We start from the raw sequence: 8,042 nt of genomic DNA on the forward strand, positions 1-8,042 counted from the left end.
GGGAATACGGTGCCACTACTTTAGACCAGAGCCCTGGGGAATACGGTGCCACTACTTTAGACCAGAGCCTGGGGAATAGGTGCCACTACTTTAGACCAGAGTGGGGAATACGGTGCCACTACTTTAGACCAGAGCCCTGGGGTTACGGTGCCACTACTTTAGACCAGAGCCCTAGGGGAATACGGTGCCACTACTTTAGACCAGAGCCCTGGGGAATACGGTGCCACTACTTTAGACCAGAGCCCTAGGGGGAATACGGTGCCACTACTTTAGACCAGAGCCCTAGGGGGAATACGGTGCCACTACTTTAGACCAGAGCCCTAGGGGAAACGGTGCCACTACTTTAGACCAGAGCCCTGGGGCTAGAGGTGCCACTACTTTAGACCAGAGCCCTAGGGGGAATACGGGCCACTACTTTAGACCAGAGCCCTGGGGTTAGGTGCCACTACTTTAGACCAGAGCCCTAGTGGGAATACGGTGCCACTACTTTAGACCAGAGCCCTAGGGGTTACGGTGCCACTACTTTAGACCTGAGCCCTAGGGGGAATACGGTGCCACTACATTAGACCAGAGCCCTAGGGGGAATCACCAGTGCCACTACTTTAGACCAGAGCCCTAGGGGGAATACGGTGCCACTACATTAGACCAGAGCCCTAGGGGGAATACGGTGCCACTACTTTAGACCAGAGCCCTAGGGGGAATACGGTGCCACTACATTAGACCAGAGCCCTAAATGGTGCCACTACTTTAGACCAGAGCCCTAGGGGTTGGTGCCACTACTTTAGACCAGAGCCCTAGGGGGAATACGGTGCCACTACTTTAGACCAGAGCCCTAGGGGGAATACGGTGCCACTACTTTAGACCAGAGCCCTAGTGGGAATACGGTGCCACTACTTTAGACCAGAGCCCTAGGGGGAATACGGTGCCATTTGGTAGGGAGGAAACTGGGAACAATAACCTGGCAGAGACAGGCTAGCTAGCAGAGTGGGACCTTGCCTTTTGGTGTCGGTTGGGTAGACTTCAGCTCCATCAAAACTAATTCAGGCCCGGGGTTCAGCCTGTCTGAGTTGGCTCTGGAGCGCTCCTGGCTGGCTGGTAGGCTCATGTGGCCCATTATTGTGTGGACATTAGTCATATTTGTGTTTACTCCGGCTAGGGAGAGCACAACCATGTCAATCAGTTTGTCTGACTGCATACTGGAGTGGTATTGAACAAGTGGCATTGGCCTTTGAAGGCCAGGCAGAGGAAGTGATATTGAACCAGCATGTACACAGAGTGTACAAAACATTAGGAACACCTTTTGCCCTCAGAACAGCCTTAATTCGTCAAAGTTTCTCGTATGTTTCAAGAATGGTCCACCACCCAACCCCAAGGACATCCAGCCAACTGGACACAACTGTGGGAAAGCATTGGAGTCCGTATGGGCCTGCATCCCTGTGGAACGCTTTCAACACCTTATAGAGTCCATGACCCCGACGAATTGAGGCTGTTCTGAGGGGAAAAGGGGGGTTCAACTCAATATCAGGAAGGTGTTCTTAATGTTTTGTTCTGTCTGAACTGAAGGCCTTGCCCGTCAGAGGGCTTTAGGTTGAGACAGTGTTACAGTATTGAGTCCGGTAGCCATCTGAAGGCAGAGCGAGGCAAGGAGAGGGATCAGGCATTGACAAAGTGGTATCGAACCAGCTTCTACAGTACATGTATGTCTGAACGTCTCACCAGGCAGCGACAGGAAAGGGGTTTAGTGGCTTTCGATTTCTGGGAATAACAGGTGTCCTTGAGACAGTGGAGGAGACAGATACACCCCTGTAACCTATACTACAAGGCCAAGGACTTCTGTAGTGTGTGGGGGACATTTTTCCCCAATTTCGATCTTGTCTCATTGCTACAACTCCCCAACGGACTCGGAAGAGGCGAAGGTCGAGTCATGCGTCCTCCGGTACGACCCCACAAACCTTCTTAACACCCATCTGCTTAACCCGGAAGCCAACTGCACCAATGGGTCGAAGGAAACACCGTTTAGCCTGCAGGCACCCGGTTCGCCACAAGGAGTCGCTAGAGCGTGATAAACAAGTAAACCACCTCCCACCCCACCAAACCCTCCCCTAATCTGGACGGCGCTGGGCCTATTGTGCCGCGCCCTATAGGGACTCCTGGTCACAGCCGGTTGTGACACCGCCTGGGATCGAACCCTGGTCTGTAGCGACGCCACAAGCACTGCAATGCAGTGTCTTAGACCCCTGCACCACTCGGGAGGTCTTTATTAAATAAAATTAAAATTAAAATAAAGTGCATGTTTTATGGAGAACAACGGAGAGTTGATAAAAATAAATCTGAATTCACAGTAACTCACTGCAATATTCATGTGTAAGTTACTCTGGGCCTTGCCCTGCATCAGAATATACACTTTGTCTCCTGATTTGACAACTGTATGTGGTCAGGATGTGTAGTGCCAGTTTCTGAGAAAAAGCCACCAGAGAACAGGAACCATCTTTCCCCAGAAAGTGACAAGGTCACAATCTGAAGATCTGTTCTGCTTCCTCTTGACAACTTTGTTGACCGAGATGGTCCTGGATGAGCAGCAGCTGGTGTCTAACAACAGTGAAGTCATCAAAGGGCGCCTTGACGTTATCCGTCAGCTTCTGGATGAAATCAACATGGTTAGGAACATGTTTGTCTTTGAATATTGGTAATCCTGGACTGCTGCTATCGTATCGCAGAACTCTGCTATCATATCGCAGAACTCTGCTATCGTATCGCAGAACTCTGCTATCGTATCGCAGAACTCTGCTATCATATCGCAGAACTCTGCTATCGTATCGCAGAACTCTGCTATCGTATCGCAGAACTCTGCTATCGTATCGCAGAACTCTGCTATCGTATCGCAGAACTCTGCTATCGTATCGCAGAACTCTGCTATCGTATCGCAGAACTCTGCTATCGTATCGCAGAACTCTGCTATCGTATCGCAGAACTCTGCTATCGTATCGCAGAACTCTGCTATCGTATCGCAGAACTCTGAGTTAGAAAGTCCCACTAGACATTTCCATGCTCAACATACTGCGTTAGCCCCATGCTCAACATACTGCGTTAGCCCCATGCTCAACATACTGCGTTAGCCCCATGCTCAACATACTGCGTTAGCCCCGTGCTCAACATACTGCGTTAGCCCCGTGCTCAACATACTGGGTTAGCCCCGTGCTCAACATACTGGGTTAGCCCCGTGCTCAACAGACTGGGTTAGCCCCGTGCTCAACAGACTCTCCAGTGCGTGATAAAGCTAGTGTACACATGCCTCTACTGGATATTGATTGCACACACACAGTTGATTCAATTCTGAAATATCCGGAGAATAATTTCTCTCTCTCTCTCCATTACTGTAAGTGCACCATGTCTGACTCGCTGGTCTAAGTGCATTATGATCTACAGCTTGTCAAGCTCAGGCTATTCCTTTCTCAGAGTCTATACGACTAGAGTCCTACTGTGTTTCTGTGACTGTTTTGGTTTAGACTTACATGATACATGGGCACCTGATGACAGGACCTGTATACACCTACACCTTTTTTACACCTAAGCTGTGTTCGAATCCTCATACTAACCCCACTAACTGTACTATTTGTGATGTTAATTGAGTATATAGTATGCTTATTGGTCATAGTATGGATATAGTTAGTATGCCAAAAGTTCCCAGATGTTGTATTGCACAAACCAACATCTAAACTATACAAGCGGTGGACACTATTTGTGTTCTTTGTGGGCCCATAATGCAATTCTTCAGAAAATGGCCGTGGCTTCACAACATTTTCCGATTTATTCAGCCGAAGTCTGACGAGCGGAGACAAATTCATTGCTTAAACTGATTGCTCAACATTTTCGGAACATTTGTCAATGTAATGACTTTTCAAATAAGTTACCTTACACGTTTATGTTGGCTGACAATTAGTTAGCTACGCTGTCCTTATGAACCACATAGCATATCATTACAGCAGTATGTACCGGTATGTTAGCTACGCTGTCCTGCTACATTTGCTACAGACAAACCACTGTCCGCAGGGTCGACAGAAAGCATATGTTTCCAGTATTTTTAAACCTAACTTGCGTTTCCCTTGAAAAAAAGTTTGTGGGGACACTTCAGGCATCTTTTGATGCTGGCGGGCGGAGGGAGGGAGTCTGGCGGGCGGAGGGAGGGAGTCTGGCGGGCGGAGGGAGGGAGGGAGTCTGGCGGGCGGAGGGAGGGAGGGAGTCTACGGGCGGAGGGAGGGAGGGAGTCTGGCGGGCGGAGGGAGGGAGCTACATTAGGGGCTGGCTGGCGGGCGGAGGGAGGGAGCTACATTAGGGGGCTGGCGGGCGGAGGGAGGGAGTCTGGCGGGCGGAGGGAGGGAGTCTGACGGGCGGAGGGAGGGAGCTACATTAGGGGGCTGGCGGGCGGAGGGAGGGAGTCCTGGAGGGAGGGGGCTACATTAGGGGCTGGCGGGCGGAGGGAGGGAGTCTGGCGGGAGGGAGTCCTCGGAGGGAGGGAGTCTGGCGGGCGGAGGGAGGGAGTCTGGCGGGGCGGAGGGAGGGGGCTACATTAGGGGCTATTGGGCGGAGGGAGGGAGTCTAGGGAGGGAGTCTGGCGGGCGGAGGGAGGGAGTCTCCCGGGAGGGAGTCTGGCGGGCGGAGGGAGGGAGTCTGGCGGGCGGAGGGAGGGAGTCTGGCGGGAGGGAGTCTGGCGGGCAGAGGGAGGGAGTCTGGTGGGCGGAGGGAGGGAGTCTGGCCAACTTCTGCTGAGCTAGTTTTGAGTGTTTACCTCCTTCATTCCATATATTGCGTTTGCTCCCTCTACTTCTCGTTCTCTCTCGCTTCTCTTGTGGCAACAGGTCACATATTGCTGCTGTGATGGCACGCTGTGGTATTTCACCGAGTAAATATGGGAGTTTATCAAAATTGGGTTTGTTTTCAAATTCTTTGTGGGTCTGTGTAATCTATGTCCTCTCTGTCAACTGTTTATTTTCAGCAAACTTAACATGTGTAAATATTTGTATGAACATAAGATTCAACAACTGAGACATAAACTGAACAGGTTCCACAGACATGTGACTAACAGAAATGGAATAATGTGTCCCTGAACAAAGGGGGGTCAAAATCAAAAGTAACAGTCAGTATGTGGCCACCAGCTGTTTTTACCAGCTGCATTAAGTACTGCAGTGCATCTCCTCCTCATGGACTGCACCAATTAGTCAGTTTGTGAGATGTTACCCCACTCTTCCACCAAGACACCGGCAAGTTCACAGACATTTCTGGGGGAATGGCCCTAGCCCTCACCCTCCGATCCAACAGGTCCCAGACGGAGGAATGGGATTGAGATCCGGGCGTCACTGGCCATGGCAGAACTCTGACATTCCTGTCCTGCAGGAAATCCCGCACAGAACAAGCAGTATGGCTGGAGGCATTGTCTTGCTGGAGGGTCATGTCAGGATGAGCCTGCAGGAAGGGTACCACATGAGGGAGGAGGATGTCTTCCCTGTAACGCACAGCATTGAGATTGCCTGCAATGACAACAAGCTCAGTCTGATGATGCTGTGACACACCGCCCCAGACCATGACGGACCCTCCACCTCCAAATCGATCCCGAGTACAGGCCTCAGTGTAACGATCATTCCTTTGACGATAAACACGAATCCGACCATCACCCCTGGTGAGACAAAACTATGACTCGTCAGTGAAGAGCACCTTTTGCCAGTCCTGTCTGGTCCAGTGACGGTGGGTTTGTGCCCATAGGCGACGTTATTGCCGGTGATGTCTGGTGAGGACCTGCCTTACAACAGGCCTACAAGTCCTCAGTCCAGCCTCTCTCAGCCTATTGAGGACCTGCCTTACAACAGGCCTACAAGCCCTCAGTCCAGCCTCTCTCAGCCTATTGAGGACAGTCTGAGCACTGAAGAGGGTGTTTCTGGTGTAACTCAGGCAGTTGCTGTTGCCATCCTGTACCTGTCCCGCAGGTGTGATGTTCAGATGTACCGATCCTGTGCAGGTGTTGTTATACGTGGTCTGCCACTGTAAAAACGATCAGCTGTCCGTCCTGTCTCCCTGTAGGGCTGTCTTAGGCGTCTCACAGTACAGACATGGCAATGTATTGCCCTGGCCACATCTGCAGTCCTCCAGCCTAAAGCACGCAGATGAGCAGGGGCACGGGAGGGGGGAATCTTTCTTTTGGTGTTTTTCAGAGTCAGTAGAAATACCTCTTTAGCGTCCTACATTTTCATATCTGTGACCTTAATTGCCTACCGTCTGTAAGCTGTTAGTGTCTTAATCACTACCATTGTGTCACTGAGTTGTCATAACGCTTCAGCAAATGTACATTATCCCAGAGGGTGTTAGAAGACACAATGTAAGTAACCTAAATTAATGTCCCTCTAACTGACCCGAAGGCCTCTGCTGATCCTACAACTAGTGTATGCAGGGAGGGAGAGTCATGTGCCTATGAAGCAGATTTTACACTGTTAGCACTGAGGCGGTGTGCCCTAGTAGGAAGACCACTGAGGCGGTGTGCCCTAGTAGGAAGACCACTGAGGCGGTGTGCCCTAGTAGGAAGACCACTGAGGCGGTGTGCCCTAGTAGGAAGTCCACTGTGAGCAGCTCACCCTGCACTGACATGCATAACATGAGAATATCTACTTCTGCTAAGCTTCCCTGTAAAGCAATGAGAACGAGTAAGCATCAAAATAACCCACGTTAACATATGTAGCTTAAGAAACGAGGTTTATGAAATGGATGTCTACAAAACAAAACCAAAAAAATGAACAATTGGCCTGATTTCTTTAGATGTCAAGAAAAGAGCAGGAAGGTAAGTCTTGAAATACATCCACAGGTACACCTCTGACTCAAATGATGTCAATTAGCCTATCAGAAGCTTCTAAAGCCATGACATCATTTTCTGTAATTTTCCAAGCTGTTTAAAGGCACAGTCAACTTAGTGTATGTAAACTTCTGGCCCACTGGATTTGTGATTCTGTGAATTATATATATATATGCCATTTTGCATATATATATATATGCCATTTTGCAGACGCTTTTATCCAAAGCGACTTACAGTCATGTGTGCATACATTCTACATATGGGTGGTCCCGGGGATCGAACCCACTACCCTGGCGTTACAAGCGCCATGCTCTACCAACTGAGCTACAGCAGGACCACAAGTGAAATAATCTGTCTGTAAACAATTGTTGGAAAAATGACTTGTCATGAACAAAGTAGATGTCCTAACTGACTTGCCAAAATTATAGTTTAACAAGAAATATGTGAAGTTGTTTAAAAACATGTTTTAATGACTCCAACCGAAGTGTATGTAAACTTCCAACTGAAACTATATACACATGTATTTAGTACTGTAGATATGTGGTAGTGGTGGTTTAGAGGCCTGAGGGAACACAGTCTGTTGTGAATTCTGTAATGAATGTATTGTAATGTTTTAAAATGTTATAACTGCCTTAACTTTGCTGCACCCCAGGAAGACTTGCTGTTCCTTGGCTCTCTTGCTTGCACGCTCTCTCTCGCTCGCTCGCTCTTTCCCTCTCTCTCTCGCTCTTTCCCTCTCTCTCTCGCTCTTTCCCTCTCTCTCTCGCTCTTTCCCTCTCTCTCTCGCTCTTTCTCTCTCTCTCTCGCTCTTTCTCTCTCGCTCTTGCTCTTTCTCTCTCGCTCTTTCCCTCTCTCTCTCGCTCTTTCCCTCTCTCTCTCGCTCTCTCCCTCTCTCTCTCTCGCTCTTTCCCTCTCTCTCGCTCTTTCTCTCTCTCTCTCTCTCTTTCCCTCTCTCTCTCTCTCTCTCTCTCGCTCTTTCCCTCTCTCTCTCTCGCTCTTTCCCTCTCTCTCTCTCGCTCTTTCCCTCTCTCTCTCTCTCGCTCTCTCTCTCTCGCTCTTTCTCTCTCGCTCTTTCTCTCTCTCTCGCTCTTTCCCCCTCTCTCTCTCGCTCTTTCCCTCTCTCTCTCGCTTTCCCTCTCTCTCTCTCTCTCTCTCTCTCTCTCTCTCTCTCTCTCTCTCTCTCTCTCTCTCGCTCTTTCCCTCTCTC

The 8,042-nt window shown here is 49.7% G+C and overlaps 1 protein-coding gene across 1 annotated transcript in view; it reads left to right on the forward strand.

Annotated features, from left to right (window-relative positions):
* raph1a (Ras association (RalGDS/AF-6) and pleckstrin homology domains 1a) overlaps positions 1–8,042 on the forward strand; it is a 216,368-nt gene that overhangs the window by 88,384 nt on the left and 119,942 nt on the right.

This window comes from Oncorhynchus keta, chromosome 7 (assembly GCF_023373465.1).
Source record: "Oncorhynchus keta strain PuntledgeMale-10-30-2019 chromosome 7, Oket_V2, whole genome shotgun sequence".
Classification (NCBI taxonomy): Eukaryota; Metazoa; Chordata; class Actinopteri; order Salmoniformes; family Salmonidae; genus Oncorhynchus; species Oncorhynchus keta.